This window comes from Aquarana catesbeiana, linkage group LG01 (genome assembly GCF_042186555.1).
Source record: "Aquarana catesbeiana isolate 2022-GZ linkage group LG01, ASM4218655v1, whole genome shotgun sequence".
Taxonomy (NCBI): Eukaryota; Metazoa; Chordata; class Amphibia; order Anura; family Ranidae; genus Aquarana; species Aquarana catesbeiana.
In genome coordinates, this window is record NC_133324.1 from 111,892,837 (window position 1) to 111,911,706 (window position 18,870).

Below are 18,870 nucleotides of genomic sequence, written 5' to 3' on the forward strand. Positions count from 1 at the left end.
TGAGAGCAGTGGATGGTTGCTGAGTCAAAACACAGGCTGACTTTTGCCGTGATTACTAGTTGACTGCTGCACGCTCCCAATCTTCATGAAAGCCGGGAAAATGACTGTGCCCTGAAGGCCTAGGAAATGTTTATTCCTCTGAAAGAGGAAGTAAGCTCTTTATTTAGCACAACTGGAAAAACAACACTGTCATTACTGCCAGTTGTCAGAAGTCATTTCCACTTCCTCGCACATGAATATCATTCATTTAGGAGCACGTTCACCTGTACAAAAATAAAAGGCTTGTTTTATTTTTATCAGTGACAGTGGACCGTGTCCGATCTGAGCCGCGTGTGCCAAGGAGCACATTCACCTTCATGGTGAAATTCCTTTGCATTTTTAGAATAAGTCAGTATTGTTTGGAGCTGCTAATTTATGTATCTCATTAAAGATTAGAGAAAACCTTCAATTTTAATTGTATTTTCACATTGCCTCTCCTATACTTTCCTATTATATATACAGCAGCACTCCAGGCAAGTATGAAACACATATTTTACAGATGAAGCTTAATCTGCTTATACTGTATTTTGCCTTCTCTGGTTCCTCCTTTGCCCTCTCATCAACATACCAATGAAGATATTAAATAAAACTTTTTTTATTTTAAAGCAGTAGTAAATCACCCCCCAAAAAATAAACAAATTTGGCCCCCTGCAGCGTTTTGCCAAAATGTGTCAGTATGGACAGCATGCTAGCAAATTACAACAGACTTACCTGGCCATGGAGCCCTCCAGTGCATCGCTGCCACTGCTTCCTGGCACTTCTGTCTTCATCGGGTCTTCCTTCTGGGTTCGCAGGCTTCGGCTGTATGCAGAGCCGTCTTTAATATTGATTAGACACTGGGCAAAATGTTCTTGCAATTTTGACAAACACACACATAGATCTATCTAAAAAAACTTTAATAATGTAAACATAAAGAACTGGTTCAGGCTCACTGATTGTTTTATTGCCAGAGGTTACAGCACATCCTTACCACTCACTGATTGGTTGCTAGACGTTACTGCACATCATTACCGCTCACTGATTGGTTACTAGAAGTTACTGCAAATTATTACTGCGCACTGATAGGTTGCTAGAGGTTGGTGTGCATCATTATCACGTACTTATTGGTTGCTAGAGGTCACAGCACATCTACTCCTCACTGCCTGCACAACATGGACTGGGGAGGTGAGTGGACCCACCAATAGAGAGAAAACTCCTAGAACCAAGCAAAGAGGTGTGCAGAGATGAGAAATAGATGGTTACTTTGAGAGGGGATATGCAAGTACTGTCCCTTGTGCTGATTTTTTTCTGTGCCTTATGTAATACATAAACACCATCACTGCACAGTATACCCCAAGCCCTGTTTGTTATGCAGTACTGAGTGTGGTACTCTATGCCTCTTGCTTCTTGTGAGATGCATGGAATATTTGGCTCTGCTCTACGTCTCTCCGCAAGAAATGCCAGGGTTGGGGGCAGGGAGTTGGCTCACCTCTGTACCCCCTGTCCACAGCTCACCTCTGTACCCCCTTGTCCACAGTTCACCTCTGTACCCCTCCGTCCACAGCTCACTGTGCCCCCCACCCACAGCTCACTTCTGCACCCCCCAGTCCACAGCTCACCTCTGCAACCCCTGTCAACAGCTCACCTCTGTAACCCCTGTCTACACCTCACCTCTGTACCCCTCATCCACAGCTCTCCTCTGCACCCCTTGTCCACAGCTCATCTCTGCACCCTCCCCATCCACACCTCACCGATGAATCCCCCCCATCCTCTCCTCACCTCTGCACCCTCCCCCGTCCACACCTCATCTCTGCACCCCCGTCCACATCTCACCTCTGCACTCCCCCCATCCACACCTCACCTCTGCACTCCCCCTGTCCACACCTCACCTCTGCCCCCCTGTCCACAGCTCACCTCTGCACCCCTCCCGCCCACACCTCACCTCTGCACTCCCCCTGTCCACACCTCACCTCTGCCCCACTGTCCACAGCTCACTTCTGCATCCCTCCCGTCCACACCTCACCTCTGCACTCCCCCTGTCCATACCTCACTTCTGCCCCCCCTGTCCACAGCTCACCTCTGTACCCCCCCGTCCACAGCTCACCACTGCACCCTCCCCCGTCCACATTTCACCCCTGTAACCCCCATCCACAGCTCACCTCTTTACCCACCCTCAACTGTTCACCTCGTTACCCCCCCATCCACACCTCACCTCTGTACCCCTCTGTCCACACCTCACCTCTGTCCTCCCCACCTATTCACACCTCACCTCTGATCCCCCCACCCATCCACACCTCATCTCTGTACCCCCCACCCTCCCCATCTACAGCTCACCTCTGCACCACTTACCCCCCTCCACAGCTCACCTCAAGCTGTGGATGGGTGGCAGCTTACACAAATTCACTCCCTCCTTTTCAGAGTTCTCTCTCAAGCCCCCTCCACTATTCTCTCTCACCTGTTTAAGAAGCAAGCTTCATAGCAGTGCAGCATGCACCTCTCTGTTAGGTGTGCGCCGGCTCTTTGTCTCCGCCAATCAGACCTGTACAGTGTTGCCAACCTACCAGATTGAAATTTACTGACACAGCACCCAAAATTTACTGGCACAGCCACGTTTTTACTGGCATTTTCAAAAGTTATAAAATTACAGTTGAAGTGCAAATTTCAGCAATTAGGCTACAAACTAATACAATATGCAATTAACAATATGATTTATGTAGATATTAAGGCAAAAACTATACAATATTTCTTACAGAACTCAGGAGGGCAAGAAATTATAATGGGCATGCACACACACACAAATGAAATTTACTCTCACAATGACACTGACAGCAGTGTGTAGTAGCACAGATGATGATGACATCGCACCAGCACGATATGTCCCCTTCTGAGTCAGTGACAGGTGATTCCTTCAGTCTACTCCAGTCCAAACAGCACTGACAGTACCGCTCCTGGCTTGCCTTGCTCCCGTCCCACAAACCCACACACGAGACTCCGGTTGCCCCGCTCGGTTCCCTTGTACCATGACATCACATGACATCCTTGGGCACCGCCTCTGCCTGACTTGACCCCCGCCAGCGCCATTTGAACATACTGTAGCAGGCACTCAGATGGTCTCTGCCGGCTCCAGACCAGAGCTGCACATGCGCAGTTCCGGGTCAAGCATCAAAGCCATGTTTTTTACTGGCAACCTTTTACTGTCACTGGCATTTACTGGCAGCAGAAAAGTGGCCATTTTTTACTGGCTGCCAGTAAAAATACTGGCGGTTGGCAACACTGGACCTGTAGCACGCAGTCAGGACACTTTACTCAGCTCTGTGCTACACGAGTCTGACAGGCAGGGTTGGGGGTGGGAGGAACACGGAGCACTGCTCTGCCTCATTCCCTGTTGCAGGGAATGTATATGTTTAAATACTGCTAGCAAAGGGAGCTTTGTGTTTTCTGAAAGCTTGGCTGAGGCAGAGAGGCAAGTGGATGACTTCATAATCTCCACCTCAGCCAATTAGAGGTAGTTTCACATTAATTTGGAGAATATAAAGCTCCCTGTGCCCAGCCCGACTCAATGTTGTTCTAGGCATGGGACAGGAAGTTCTTGTCCCTCTGCCATGCGAGCATTTGCGATCTGTGTTTTGAGTGTCATCAGGAATCTATTGACACCCGTGCCAGTTCGCACACCCAGTGCATTTGGAACGTGGTGCTGCAAATGTGCACAGAATGCGGGTTTCCTGCACTGAATTCCGGTGTGAACTGGCGCATTCATCTAAAGCTGGAGCATTCATCTAAAGCTCGCCATTTCCTAAATGTCTTACAGGACAATTTCATGGGTCAGGTGGTAAATGCACCAACTAGAAACAAAGCGTAACTAGACCTACTGATTACCAACAATACAGACCTGATCATGGATGTGGAAATATGGGCCAATTTAGGAAACACAGGATCACAGGTTAATTAGTTTCAGTATAAATCACACAATTAGGAAGCATAAGGGGAATACAAAGAAAAATGGGTATACTTTAAGAGCATATTAAATAAGGGTATTAGCCAGTGCATCCCAATGGGAAATACATTTAAAAGAGCTAATAAAAGTCCTGGGTGGCTTAACTCCACCGTAAAAATGCATATAAAAGCAAGGGAGAAGGCCTTCAAAAAATACAAGACTGAGGGATCATCATCAGCATTCCAACTTTACAAAGAATGCAACAAGAAATGTAAGGGTGCAATAAGGTTGGCTAAGATAGAACACGAAAGGCACATAGTGGAGAATAGTAAAAAAAATCCTTATTTAAGTATATAAATAGAAAGAAAGGGAGGTCAGATCATATTAGCCCTATAAGGAATGATGAAGGGAATCTGGTTACTAAGAATGGGGAGATGGTGAAGGTATTGAATTTATTCTTCTCCTCAGTCTTCACGAGCGAATTGGGGGGCTTCAGTAACCAAAACTGCAATGTTTATCCTCATGACACATCACAGGAAGCACCCTCATGGCTAACAGAGGATAGAATTATAAACAGACTTGAAAAACTTAAAATAAATAAGTCACCAAGACCGGATGGCTTACACCTGAGGGTCCTTAAGGAACTCAGTCAAGTAATTGCCAGACCATTGTTTCTAATTTTTATGAACAGTCTACTGACTGGAATGGTACCAGCTGATTGGAGAAAAGCCAATGTAACACCAATATTTTAAAAAGGGCCAAGATACATCCCTGGGATTTACAGACCAGTTAGCCTAACATCAATAGTATGCAAGCTCCTGGAGGGGATGATAAGGGACTATATACAAGATTTTAGTAGTGAAAACTGTAACATTAGCAGTAATCAGCATGGATTAACGAAGAATCGTTCTTGCCAAACCAATCTATTAACCTTCTATGAGGAGGTGAGCTGCCATCTAGATAAAGGAAGACCCGTAGACGTGGTGTATCTGGATTGTGAAAAGGCATTTGATACAGTTCCCTATAAACGTTTACTGTACAAGCTAAGGTCTGTCAGCATGGACCATAGGGTGAGTACATGGATTAAAAACTTGCTACAGGGGCAAGTTCAGAGGGTAGTGATAAATGGGGAGGACTCAGAATGGTCCGGTGTGGAAAGCGGGGTCCCACCAGGGTTCTGTCCTGGGACCAATCCTATTTAATTTATTCATAAACGACGTTGAGGATGGGATAAACAGCTCAATCTCAGTATTTGTGGATGATACAAAGCTAAGCAGTGCAATAATTTCTCCGCAGGATGTGGAAACCTTACAAGAGGATCTGAACAAATTAATGGGGTGGGCAACTACATGGCAAATGAGGTTTAATGTAGAAAAATATAAAATTATGCATTTGGGTGGCAAAAATATGAATGCAATCTACTCACTAGGGGGAGAACCTCTGGGGGAATCTAGGCATGAGAAGGCCCTGGGGGTCCTAGTAGATGATAGGCTCAGCGGCGGCATGCAATACCAAGCTGCTGCAAGCAAAGCAAACAGGATATTGGCATGCATTAAAAAGGGGATCAACTCCAGAGATTAAAACGTTAATTCTCTCACTCTACTAGACTCTGGGCCAACTGCACCTGGAGTATGCTGTCCAGTTCTGGGCACCAGTCCTCAGGAAGGATGTGCTGGAACTGGAGAGAGTCCAGAGAAGGGCAACAAAGTTAATAAAGGGACTGGAGGACCTTAGTTATGAAGAAAGGTCACGAGCACTGAACTTATTCTCTCTAGAGAAGAGACGCTTGAGAGGGGATATGATTTCAATGTACAAATACCGTATACAGTAGGGATAAAACTTTTCTACGAAAGGGAATTTAAAAAGACACGCGCCATTCACTAAAATTAGAAGAGAAGCGGTTTAATTCAAACTGCATAGAGGATTCTTTAAGAGCAGTAAGGATGTGGAATTCTCTTCCACAGGTAGTGGTTTCAGCGGGGAGCATCGATAATTTCAAAAAACTATTAGACAGACACCTGAACAACCACAACATACAGGGATATACAATGTAATACTGACATAAAAGCACACACACAGGTTGGACTTGATGGTCTTTTTTCAACCTCACCTACTATGTAACCTACTATGTAAAAGCTGGAGATCAGCTTTAAAGGACAAGTTCACTAAGAGCCCTTTCACACCGGGCCGCCCATAGCGTCGGCGGTAAAACGCCGCTATTTCTAGCGACGTTTTACTGTCGAATTAGCGGCGCATTTCAGCCGCTAGCGGGGCGCTTTTACCCCCCCACTAGCGGCAGAGAAAGGGTTAAAACCGCCCGCAATGCTTTTGCCGGTGGTATCCCAGCACTGCCCCATTGATTTCAATGGGGAGCAGCGGTGGAGGAGCGGTAAACACACCGCTCCTTCACCGCTCCAAAGAAGCTCCTGGCAGGAATTTTTTTCCCGTCCTGCCAGCGCAGCGCTCCGGTGTGAAAGCCCTCGGGCTTTCACACTGGAGACAATGCTACAGCTGTTTGAGGGCGGATTGCAGGCACTATTTTTAATGCTATAGCACCTGCAAAACACCCTCGGTGTGAAAGGGGTCTAAAAGTTTTTTTAGAGGTTTTAGAGGCTGTATCCAGCTGCCTGCACTTTCCACCTCCTGAAGCAGAAAGTTATAGGCTTTCATATTGTAACAATCATTTTGCTGAAAACTAGTGTTATTTCATAAACTAACATTTACCGACAAGTAATCAAGAATTAATTAAAAAAAAAAAATATTTACTAGAAACATTAAAGTCCAAAGACATTTCCAGAAGATATTTATAGGACTTGCTTCCTGGCTTCTGTTCTTCACAGTAGAAGGTAAAATGTTGGGCTTTTCCACATCATTGTAATATCCCACTGGGAGATCTGGGGAACCTGAACTTCTTGAAAAAACTTAGCTATTATTGTAACATATTTGGCATTCCCCAGTACACTACACGTGTCTTACGTGCTTTCCCCATATGGAGGGGATGATCAGGGGGTTTTCTATGATCATTTTACTGCAGTTGGTTCTTGATTCATAAAATAAAGGTGAACCAGCCAAAACTTTTCTTTATATTATGGCTAGAGCAAGGAGCGGATACAGTAGGGTTTTAATGATGTATGTGCCCCTGTTGGAGATATTTCACTTCTCCACTCCTGTACAGATGACAGATGTATTAGAAGCATGGAAATAGAAGAGATGGGTCACTGTTATATTGTATCTAAACACGTTTTCTTTTTGTTTTGGATAGAAAGGAGAGGAGTTAGAACTACCACCAGCCAGGTTTATTCCTAAAGACCTGTGTTTTTTCCTCCTACATCATAGAGATATTCCTCTTAAAACATATAAAAATTCGGTCCTTATTCATTTAACAAATGCAGTCCCCATCCTGCATCCCAGCTCTTTGGAAATCCTCCTCGCCACCCCCACCTCTCTTTTTTTGGGACTTTAAAGGCAGTGTTTATTTGCTGTCTTCCCACTGCAGCCATTATCCATATGTCAGGTTTTCATTGCTGATTTTGTATTTGTTATGAAGATTATTTCCATTTGTTCTGCTAACCCTTGTGACTGGCACTGAACGTAAGGTAAATTCCAAAATTTTGAGTTGTCACCAAAATGGAAAACGTCTTCTGGTGACAACTAAGGGCCTTTTTACATTACAGTGCAGCTTCTTTCACATAGCAGCACTTCTAAAACACACTATGTGTTTTTAAAAAAGACATAGCTCTTTGCAAATGTGTTGCATTACAGCGCATTTCCACGAAGAGCTGGTTGTTAAGGATGCTGTCGGTTGCCTGCCCCTTAACAACCTCCTATTTATTGGTTGTTGTCAGGGGAATGTCAGAATCAGGGCCTGTCAGTATAGGCATTTCCCCATGCGCCTGCATGGTAGAATTGCACATCGGCGCGTACCGTTTCACAGTCAGCGGATACGAGCGCGTGTCCCGAACGGATCAGCTCACGTGGGTGCACGACGCAGCGCATCAATACGAACGCGTGCACGCACATTGGGACGTTCCCCTGGCGGGCCTATATAAAGACAGCTATGTCCTGTGTTTGTTGCTGGTTTGTCTTTTCAGCTCCTGTGATCTGTTCCTGAATCTGTGTACCTGTGCCTGCCCGTTGTGACCCGGATCGACCTCGACCTTGCTTGAACCTCCCTTGTGCTTGACCCTCGGCTGCCTTCTGGATTTCTCTACCTGCCTGACTACCTGTGTTTGACCCTCGGCCTGCTCCTGGACTTGCCTCTGCCTCATCCTAGTGTGGATCATCTGCCTGCCTGACTACCTGTGTTTGACCCCCGGCCTGCTCTTGGACTTTGTCTCTGCTTCACCCCCCCCAGTGCTGGACTATCTGCCTGTTTGAATACCCGTGTTTGACCCCTGGCCTGTTTCTGGACTTCTGCCTTGTGGTTGACCCTCAGTATCCGGCTCAGCCACCCTGCACGGATCTCTTCTCTACCTGAAGAATCGCCCAGCTTCTCTACTACCTGCTGGCGACCCTTGCTCCTTCGTGCCCAATACCTGCTGTGCCATTCCCAGAGGGTATCGTGCGCCCAGCTGCAAGGGGAGCCTCTCTCAGCAACTCGGCCTTGGTGAGTACCTGACAGTTGTTAAGGAAGCTGGCTGGTGGTTGTTAAGAAGCTGGAACCCGCTGGCGTCCTTAACAACCAGTGATAATTCCTCCCCCAGTTCCTCCTTGGTGGTCAGCATTCTCCAGCTCTTCTTGTGCAGGAGCAGTGCTACCACTTGAGGGGGAAGGAGCCTGAAAGACAGTGGGCAGGTCAACTGGAGAATAGGGAGGCCCGGAGTGAAAATGAGGAAGGAATGATAAAGGAGGGCCGGGCATGACAGTGTGGAGAAGGAGACACAAGAGGGGTTAATTAGAAATAGGGAATGGGAGTGTCTAGGAAGGGTGGTGGAAGATAGGAACTTGTAAAAGGGGGAGTGGCATTACTTAAGGGGAGAGGTGGAGCCAGGAAGGGGCAGTGGAGAGAAAGAAGACACAGGAGGAGGCAGTTTTATTCACTGCTCCTCCAGCATCAGCATGGAGGACAGGACACCATCCTGGCGAGGCTGAGGGCTGCGACGGCGACGAGAGGAGTGGACTGGCTGAAGAGGCAAGTCGGGGCACTGATATTGGATGAGGAGGGATCGTGGACAGTGGAAGAGACCCATCACGTGCGGAGGTCGCGGCCTCCGGCGTGTTTTTCACCAGGGCCGCCATCGCGGCCTGCTCGGCAGACAGGGAGCCCTCGGGGGGACCGATCAGCGCCCCCAGTGAAGCGGACACAGCGACAGGATAACTCAGGGCCCGGGCGGTCTGCACGCCGCAGGCCTACTCCGGGGGGCGGGGCCACGGGCCGTTATGGCGCCGCTTCACCGCCAGAGTTTCACAGGCCTCAGAGTGAGGGTTTAACACATGGGGGGTGGCAGAACAGGCAGGGGGGCTAAAGGGGGGAGTAGTGAGGACACAGTGGCTACCGGAGGGGGATTAGAGTGGTCAGCAAGGCTGTGGGTGGGCGGGGCTTAGCCAACAGACTGGCACATGGACAGAAGGATGGCGGTGGTGGTCACAAGCAGGCCGATCGGTGCAGCCAGGGCGACTCCCAGTGGCGGTTCAGGAAGAAGTATAGCGGCAGGAGAGAGTCGGCCCTTATATGATCAGATCTTCACGGCTTCCGGGGCCTCTTCACCCGGGGGGCTGACAACGCCAACTGTCAGGGAGCAGGACGATCGCTCGGAAGGTGAGGTGTCCGACAGCGAAGAACAACAAGTGCCAACAGGAGAGACCAATCGGAGGCGGTGGGGGCGTGCTCCCAGACAGCCCGGTGAGTCCAGCAATGATTTATCTGTGATTAAGGCATTACATGACTTATTAGGGGTCGTAACAGCGGGTACAGTGGGGATAAAGGGGGGGGGGGGCGCCTGATCAGCAATTGGCGGCTCCAAGGCCGGCCAGTTCTGGATCAGGGGCGCAATTGAAGGATTTATCGAAAGGATTGCAGAATTTGGTGGGTAGATTTGAACTGGGACAGGAACAGCTGCCGCAGGTGGCCCTTGGAAGGGAACGGTAACCGGGGGGGAAAGAGGTGCTATGGCGACTAGGGTAAGGGTGCAGAGGGTGCCGGACCCCTCGGGGGCGGCAGCAGAAGGAGCGGGTCAAGGAAAAAAGGGGGGCTACAGAGGGGGCGGCAACAACGGCCAGAGTGGAGGTGGTGAGTATTGCGGATGCGGCGAAGGGCGAGGTATATGGGTGCTTTGAGGGTCCACTGGGAACACACTTAAAGCAGGAGGTTCGGGATAATATTGTCAAGGGTGAATATGTGGAGATATTTTTCCCTATTGCCGCTGAAAAAATTTAACCGGTGATAGGGTAAAACCGGATAATTCCAAGAAGGGGGGATGAAGAAAAAAGAGGTACAGGCTGATTCCGCGGACATTTACAAATTGTAAATTTGGGGGGTCCTGTAAGTTTAAGCACGAGTGCTTCAAAAAAAAAAAAAAAAAAAAAAAAGGGAGGCGTCACAACGAGCCTGCACATGAAAGGGACGACGCCGGAAAGGTGAGAAGGAAGAAGCCTTTTCTAAGTAGGTATCCGGACTAGGTAGCGATGAGGCTATTGGTCACGGGGTTTGGGGAAGGTTTTCGTATACCATGTTCATGGGCAGTGGTTCCACCACTGACAAGAAATTAGAAGGTTAGTGGGGGGGAAAAAATTGGCGAAGGAAGTGGCTTTGGGTCGGATGGGGGGCCGTTTGTGGATAATACCCATACAGGATTTAGTTGTTTCACCTTGGGGGGTGGGGCCTAAGAAGGAACCGAACAAGTTCCGACTTATTCATCATTGGTCATTTCCTAAGGGAGTTTGGTGAATGATTTTATCGATCCGGAAGCATGCACTGGGTCTTACACGTCATTCAACGTGGCAGTATGATGGGTGAGGAAGTATAGCAAAAGAGCCATTGATGGCAAGTCGGACATAGAATCTGCCTTCCGCTTGCTTCCGGGGCATCCGGATAGTTTCCGGCCGTTGGGTTGTTATTGGCAAGAACAGTTTTATGTAGACAAATGCTTACCTATGGGTTGCTTCATTTATGGTGCCATGTTTGAAGCATTTAGCTCATTTCGGGAGTGGGTGGTTAGGGATGTGTCGGGCCTAGATTCGGTCATACATTACTGCCTCCGACGTGTGTGCGATTCTGCTAGCCACGTTGCAGCACTTCGCGGGCAGGTTTTTGGAGTGCCTTTAGCAGAGGATAAACAGAAGCCCCGACGACGGAACTCAGTTTGTTGGGGGGATAGTGGTAGATGTGGAAACAGTGGAATGTCGCCTGCCCAGAGGTAAGTTGGAGAACTTATACAAAGTAATTTGAGGGATCCACAGACTGTGGTAAGTCCAGTTGAGGGCTTTGCAGTGGTTACTAGGTAAGTTGACTTTCGCTTGTAGGATAATCCCAATGGGGAGGGTGTTCTGTCGACGGCTGTCGGCAGCAACGGTAGGGGTCAAGGCACCTACATATTTGGTCGGGCTTAATAGGGAACACCGGGAGGACTTGAAGGTATGGTATGAGTTTCTGGAGTCGTACAACGGCAGATCGTTGTGGATGTCGGGCCCGGTGACATGGATTTAACTACAGACGCGGTAGGGGCTAAGGGTTATGGGGGCGTTTTTTTCAAGGGCAGTGGAGTGTGGGTCCTTGGCCGCAAGTATGGGTGGAGGCAGGGTTCGCGTAACCTGGTGTTACTGGAACTCTTTCCAGTAGTACCGGCGTTGGAACTTTGGGGGTGAGGCTTGTAGGAATATGAAATCGGGACTGAATTGTGCCAACAGGGGAGTGGTCCAGGTGATCAACCGCATGTCGGCGTCATCACCACCTGTACTAAGGCTATTGCGTAGGTTGGTGTTGAGGTGCTTGGGATTGCACATTTTCTTGTATGCTGGTCACATACCTGGAGTGTATAATACACTGGCTGATGCACGGTCTCGCTTTCAGTGGGACAGATTCAGAGAGTTGACCCCGGGCGCAGAGCAGGAGGGAGTCCCTTACACAGATTGGATGTGGGAGCTGGCATTGGAGTCGCCGCGGGATGGATTCGGCAGTCAGTGAGTGTAGCCACGCGGGCGCATTATACTAAGGTATGGAAGGAGTGGTTGTTAATGGTACAGGAGGCCAGGATTGGTAAGGACAGGGCGGAGGTAAGGTTGTGGGTTTTGTATTTTGTGTCTAGGAACATGGAACGTGGGGGATTGGTCTCTGCCATTGAGCGGAAGATGGCAGGCCTGTCATGATTTTACAACTGATGGGGGAGGAGGACGCAACAAAAGAGTTTGGGTGAAACAGGCTTAAAAAAAAAAAAAAAAAAAAAGGGGGGGGTTTTCCGGAGGGGTCACATGAAATTGGTTATGAGACGGCCTGTCACGTTTGCCAGTCTGAGGGCCATATGTGGGATGTTGTGTTCAGTATGTATCTCAAGCTATGAGGTCTTACTGTTTTACTGCGGTATCTTCGCTGGCATTTTATGACTAAGGCATAAAGATGGGTCCTATTTATCAAAAATTCCAATTTATGTCGGTGTTCAGCAAATGCCTTTTCAGGGCAGGCTTGGAGGGGGAACAATACGCTTCACACTCCTTCCGCATAGGGGCGGCTACTGAAGCTGCCAGGTGTGGGTAGGATGAGGCGGCGGTGTGGAGGAACGGGAGGTGGGAATCAAGGAGATTCCGCATTTAAAAAAAAAAAAAATAAATAAATAAATAAAATACAATTTTAAAGAAAGAGAACAGGGGGAGGTAAACCGGATTTACGGGGTGTTTTAAATGAGGTTGTCAGTATGTGGGGATATGCTGGAGTATTGCTACCTTGGATGTTTTGTCGTCTCATTTCAGATGGAGGTTCCACACGCCTCATTTTCAGATGGAGGTTCCACACGCCTCATTTGGATCCTCGGTCATTTCTATGTGTGCTGGGATTGGGCATTTCGCGGAAAGAAGCTTATTTGCGGTGGTTGGGTACGCCTGGTATGAGGTGGGAGAGAGTAGTTCGGGAAGTGGTATGATATGAAATTTGGACAGACCTCCCGATGTTTTGGTAATCCATGCAGGGGTTAGTGGTTTGGGGGGTACGTCCGGTCAGGGAGCTGATCACAGACATCAAGGCTGATTTTCTGCAGTTAAAGGCTGATTTTCCGGGTACTCTGCGGCTATGGTCGGACATATTTGCCCGGACAGTTTGGAGACGGGCTAGATTAGTGACTAGCATTCAGAAAACACGCATATGCATAAACAAAATGGTGGGGAGGTTGTGGTTAATAATGGAGGTTTAGTCATTGGGCATCTAGAAGTAGAGACCAATGTTGGGCTCTATTGGATAAAGGATGGAGTTCATCTTTCAGATGGGGGATTGACCTCTAGTCTGGGCTTGCAGGAAGGGATTCAAAGGGCCCTGTGGGTGTGGAGGTGCCTTCAAGAGTAAGTTGGTCACTCTTTCAGGCTGTGGCGGAGTTGCTTGTTGGTCTCTGACGGTGGCAGTAAGAAGTTGGTAATCCAAAAGGGGTGGGGGGCTCATCGGCAAGATCAGCCCCTCCGGTGTATTCCATCATGGTGGATGGAATAAGGAGATGGTGGCACTGCGGGAAAGGGGGTGTCTCCGAGCGGCTACAGCGGGAGGCCTAACGGTTTTCAAAATGGTACCCGCAGTGCGTGGTGGTATATATATTTTTGGTATACATATTTGGTAAACAAGGTGAGTCGCCGTCAGAGACCAACGGACTGGGGTAAAATGTTATGGTATGGGTTTTATGTTGATTTGATAGTGGAGTTATCTGGTTGGTTTGTCTAATAAAAGCTGTTATGGCCATTTATACTCCAAAACAAGGTGTGGACTCAATTATTATAAATGGATATTAAAGTGGGTTGGAGTTTAGGTGCATAACAGTTAATTCATGGGGGTCATTTTGACTACACTGGTCAAGGGAGGCCCGGAGTGAAAATGAGGAAGGAATGATAAAGGAGGGCCGGGCATGACAGTGTGGAGAAGGAGACACAAGAGGGGTTAATTAGAAATAGGGAATGGGAGTGTCTAGGAAGGGTGGTGGAAGATAGGAACTTGTAAAAGGGGGAGTGGCATTACTTAAGGGGAGAGGTGGAGCCAGGAAGGGGCAGTGGAGAGAAAGAAGACACAGGAGGAGGCAGTTTTCCCACCCTCCCTCCCTATATATAGATATATATAAAATCAGAAGTGTATACAATTTATGTTGGGTGTTTGTTGTGATTTTTCTTTTTGTATTCCAGGTGGAAGACGGTCGTCATAACAGCAAATAAGGGGTGTTTACAGAGGGTGGCGGAGTTGCTTGTTGGTCTCTGACGGTGGCAGTAAGAAGTTGGTAATCCAAAAGGGGTGGGGGGCTCATCGGCAAGATCAGCCCCTCCGGTGTATTCCATCATGGTGGATGGAATAAGGAGATGGTGGCACTGCAGGAAAGGGGGTGTCTCCGAGCGGCTACAGCGGGAGGCCTAACGGTTTTCAAAATGGTACCCGCAGTGCGTGGTGGTATATATATTTTTGGTATACATATTTGGTAAACAAGGTGAGTCGCCGTCAGAGACCAACGGACTGGGGTAAAATGTTATGGTATGGGTTTTATGTTGATTTGATAGTGGAGTTATCTGGTTGGTTTGTCTAATAAAAGCTGTTATGGCCATTTATACTCCAAAACAAGGTGTGGACTCAATTATTATAAATGGATATTAAAGTGGGTTGGAGTTTAGGTGCATAACAGTTAATTCATGGGGGTCATTTTGACTACACTGGTCAAGGTTTCGAGGATGTGGGGAGAGTAGAGGACCAGGCCAGGCCATAGGAGCTGGTTGCCTATTAAAGATTGCAAAACTCCTGTGCTACCCCAGCTGATTGTTAAGGATGCCTACAGGTGCTAACAACCAGCATCTTTGTGCCAAGTGACCCCAAAAACACACAGAAAAACACACCCTGGGTGCATTTTTCATTGACTTAAATGGAAGGTGCATTCTTGGGGCACTTTTGAAAAGAGCACCAAAGATGCTGCATGCAGGACTTTTCCAACATAGGATTTAAAGGGAAATACTTTTGATTCGCTTTTGTTACGTTAGAATCTGCCTTCTAGTGTGGCAAAAGCTCTCAGGTGTAAAAGGGCCCCAAGAGAGTACAGGTTGTGAAAGAAACTCTTTCTTGGCATAAAAAAATAAATAAAACAGGGGCTTTAACAGTTTTCTTCTACATCCATAATGAAAGGAAAAGTTTTAACTTTTCGTATACTTTAAGTCAGCCTGTCCGTTACATTAAATCAGATTGAAATTAAATAAGTTCTGGACAGTGGTAAATTCAGGAAATGTACTAAATTCTATGTTAGTTTTATTTAATGCCAGCCATATTACAAGCAATGTCATTTTGTTATCCATCATTAAAAATGACGAGTGGAGTTTAGTGGGTTAAATTCTCTTTTTTTGGGACTTTAAAGGCAGTGTTTATTTGCTGTCTTCCCACTGCAGCCATTATCCACAAAGTACTAAATATTATGCAAATACTGTTCTTTTACCTTTATCTCTATAGAGTATCTAGAGTGTTGGGGATCTAATACCAGGTTGATACTGCAGAGCTAAACATGGGGGCAATGGCAGAGTGCACAAGAACACTACAGATAATGAATCCCTGGAAGCAGATCAGCTCTCAGGTTTTATTGTGGAAGCCCTGTGTAATGAATTTGATCAACGCACATATACTATATAGCCAACAGTACGTGGACCCCTCTATAAATGATGTCCTTCCAGTGAAGGTAACTGTTAGTGCTACAGCATACAAAGACATTTAAAAAACTGTGCACTTTCAGCCTAGAGGCAACAGGGAAGGCCTTCTTCTGTTACTGTGCTCCTGAGCACAAAGCCAGCTCTATAAATACATGGTTTGATACGTTTTGTGTAGGGGAACCTAAGTGGCCTACGTGGAGCCATCACAAATTTCCACAGACACGCTGAGAAATCTTGTGGAAAGCCTTCCCAGAAGAGAAGAGGATGTTACATTGTAGGTTAGGTTAAAAAAACATATGTCCATCAGGTTCAACCAACAGACAAAATGAGATACTTTAAAAAACCACAACCGCACAGCAAAAACTCCTAGCTGCCCTGCTGGAGGGTATACCTGGAGGAAGCTGGGATAAGGGTTGGCTGACTGGAAGGAGCATCTGTAAAGAATGGTGCAGGGAAACACTGCTTTTACTGATTTTAGTCTATTTTCAGTTTAAAAATCACTTAAAACAGTCACTATATGAATGTTATATAGGATGCGAATATACCATCCTGTTACTCATTATAGGATATAGGATGTGATTTCCATATGAGATGTGAACACACCTTCCTGTCATTTACTATATGTAGCGCTGCATTTGCTTACTATTCACGTATTTCCTTGCACTGTGCACCACATTGTTACTTGCTGGCGGCTATCACTCTTATATTATTTTATTTAAATCTTGTAATAGTGCAATTATTCATTAGCTTCCTTAGTATACAGAGGAGCCTTGACGTGGTTGCTGTGGCTAACACATATATGTGCAAATGTGTCCAACTAACCCTCCGTCTTCAACATGAATTGCTAGACAGGGTCAATTTGGTCTTTTTTCAGGCTAGCTGGTAAGTGTGCCGTGAAATATTTGTTTATTTGTGATGATCTCTACTTTGGCTTGGTCTCAGCCTGTGGCATATGCTGGGGACCCAGGGCTTTAGCTGCCCTGCTGGAAGGGATACCTGGAAGAAGCTGGAATAATAGCTGACTGACTGCAAAGAGCATCTGTAAAGAATCTTCTTGTTACCCCTCCATGTCCACACCTCACCTCTGTACCCCTCTGTCCACACCGCACCTCTGAACCCCCCACCCATCCACACCTCACCTCTGAACCCCCCACCCATCCACACCTCACCTCTGAACCCCCCACCCATCCACACCTCACCTCTGAACCCCCCACCTATCCACACCTCACCTCTGAACCCCCCACCCATCCACACCTCACCTCTGAACCCCCCACCCATCCACACCTCACCTCTGAACCCCCCACCCATCCACACCTCACCTCTGAACCCCCCACCCATCCACACCTCACCTCTGAACCCCCCACCCATCCACACCTCACCTCTGAACCCCCCACCCATCCACACCTCACCTCTGAACCCCCCACCCATCCACACCTCACCTCTGAACCCCCCACCCATCCACACCTCACCTCTGAACTCCCCACCCATTCACACCTCACCTCTGAACCCCCCACCCATCCACACCTCACCTCTGTACCTCCCACCCATCCACACCGCACCTCTGAACCCCCCACCCATCCACACCGCACCTCTGAACCCCCCACCCATCCACACCTCACCTCTGAACCCCCCACCCATCCACACCTCACCTCTGAACCCCCAACCCATCCACACCTCACCTCTGAACCCCCCCACCCATCCACACCTCACCTCTGAACCCCCCACCCATCCACACCTCACCTCTGAACCCCCCACCCATCCACACCTCACCTCTGAACCCCCCACCCATCCGCACCTCACCTCTGTACCCCCCACCCTCCCCATCTACAGCTCACCTCAAACTGTGGATGGGTGGCAGCTTACACAAATTCACTCCCTCCTTTTCAGAGTTCTCTCTCAAGCCCCCTCCACATTTCTCTCTCCTGTTTAAGAAGCAAGCTTCATAGCAGTGCAGCATGCACCTCTCTGTTAGGTGTGTGCCGGCTCTTTGTCTCCACCAATCAGACCTGTAGCACGCAGTCAGGACACTTTACTCAGCTCTGTGCTACACAAGTCTGACAGGCAGGGTTGGGGGTGGGAGGAACACGGAGCACTGCTCTGCCTCATTCCCTGTTTAAGCTGCTCTGGTCCTGCAGCTCCTAACAGAGGGAGAAGCAGGACGAGCGGGCTCAACACATACCGCTCACAGCTGTGCCTCTCTCTGTTAGTAGGTGCTTGTATTAACCCGGCAGAAGAACAAGCAGGGTGGATCACTGCACCCGGGAATACTATTTTTGGGCAGCGCGGGCTCAAACAGGCAGCTGCTTTGGGTCCCCACAAAAATGACAGGGCCTAGCGCAGCTGCCACATTTGTGCTGCTTTAAAGACAGCTGTATTAATGGCTTGGGCTGCGATGATGCCACTATCGTGCATGCACACAGGAGCCCGGTTCCTGTCACAGAGCTCTAAAGGAAAGGCAAGGTATGCATCCCTTGTGAATATCCAGTGTGAATAAAGTGGAGTTTAGTTCCACTTTAAGTGCATACATTATGTTAGACCCAGTGACATCATCACCTGGTCTCTGTGCTTCTCTATGCAATGCAGGCAGATCATAACTGGTGTGTGTGTGTGTGTGGGGGGGGGGGGGGTAGCAGAGTGCTGTACATAACTTCTTGAAAATAAGAAGCTGTGGTAACACACACATGTGATGCTGAGCCCCCATGATTAATAGAACTGAAACCCAAAGAATAAAATGGTTAGGTGGACAGTAAGGCTGGGGAGGAATGAGCTAAATGATGCCCTCTGTCCTTTGACTGCTATCAGAGGGGCAACTTGATTAGAAAGAGATTCACTGCAATTTAAAGAATGACTGTAACTACTCTTATAGGGTCATGCATCTATCCAAATGTTTTCATGGGACAACCAATTACCATGAGGCTGCTCTTAAAGGGCTTACTACTTTCAGAAAACCTGTCCTATTGTTGTGCTATTTGTTGATATCCTGCAGCCCTAAACCGTTTCTCCTAGAACTGAGGTCAGTAATAAAAGGTAAAAAAAACTGTGACTGGCATCCTACTTATTGTCCTACCTACTGTACACCGAAATCTAGACTCTGCAATGGTAATCCTTTCCTGCCACATTAC

At 47.8% G+C, this 18,870-nt stretch overlaps 1 long non-coding RNA gene across 1 annotated transcript; it reads left to right on the top strand.

Moving 5' to 3' along the window:
• The first annotated feature begins 8,771 nt into the window (after positions 1 to 8,771).
• On the top strand, positions 8,772 to 14,177 carry LOC141133581 (uncharacterized). The gene is made up of 2 exons (XR_012243099.1): positions 8,772 to 9,083; positions 12,854 to 14,177. It is a non-coding gene; the product is annotated as an uncharacterized lncRNA (long non-coding RNA).
• Positions 14,178 to 18,870: the final 4,693 nt, after the last annotated feature.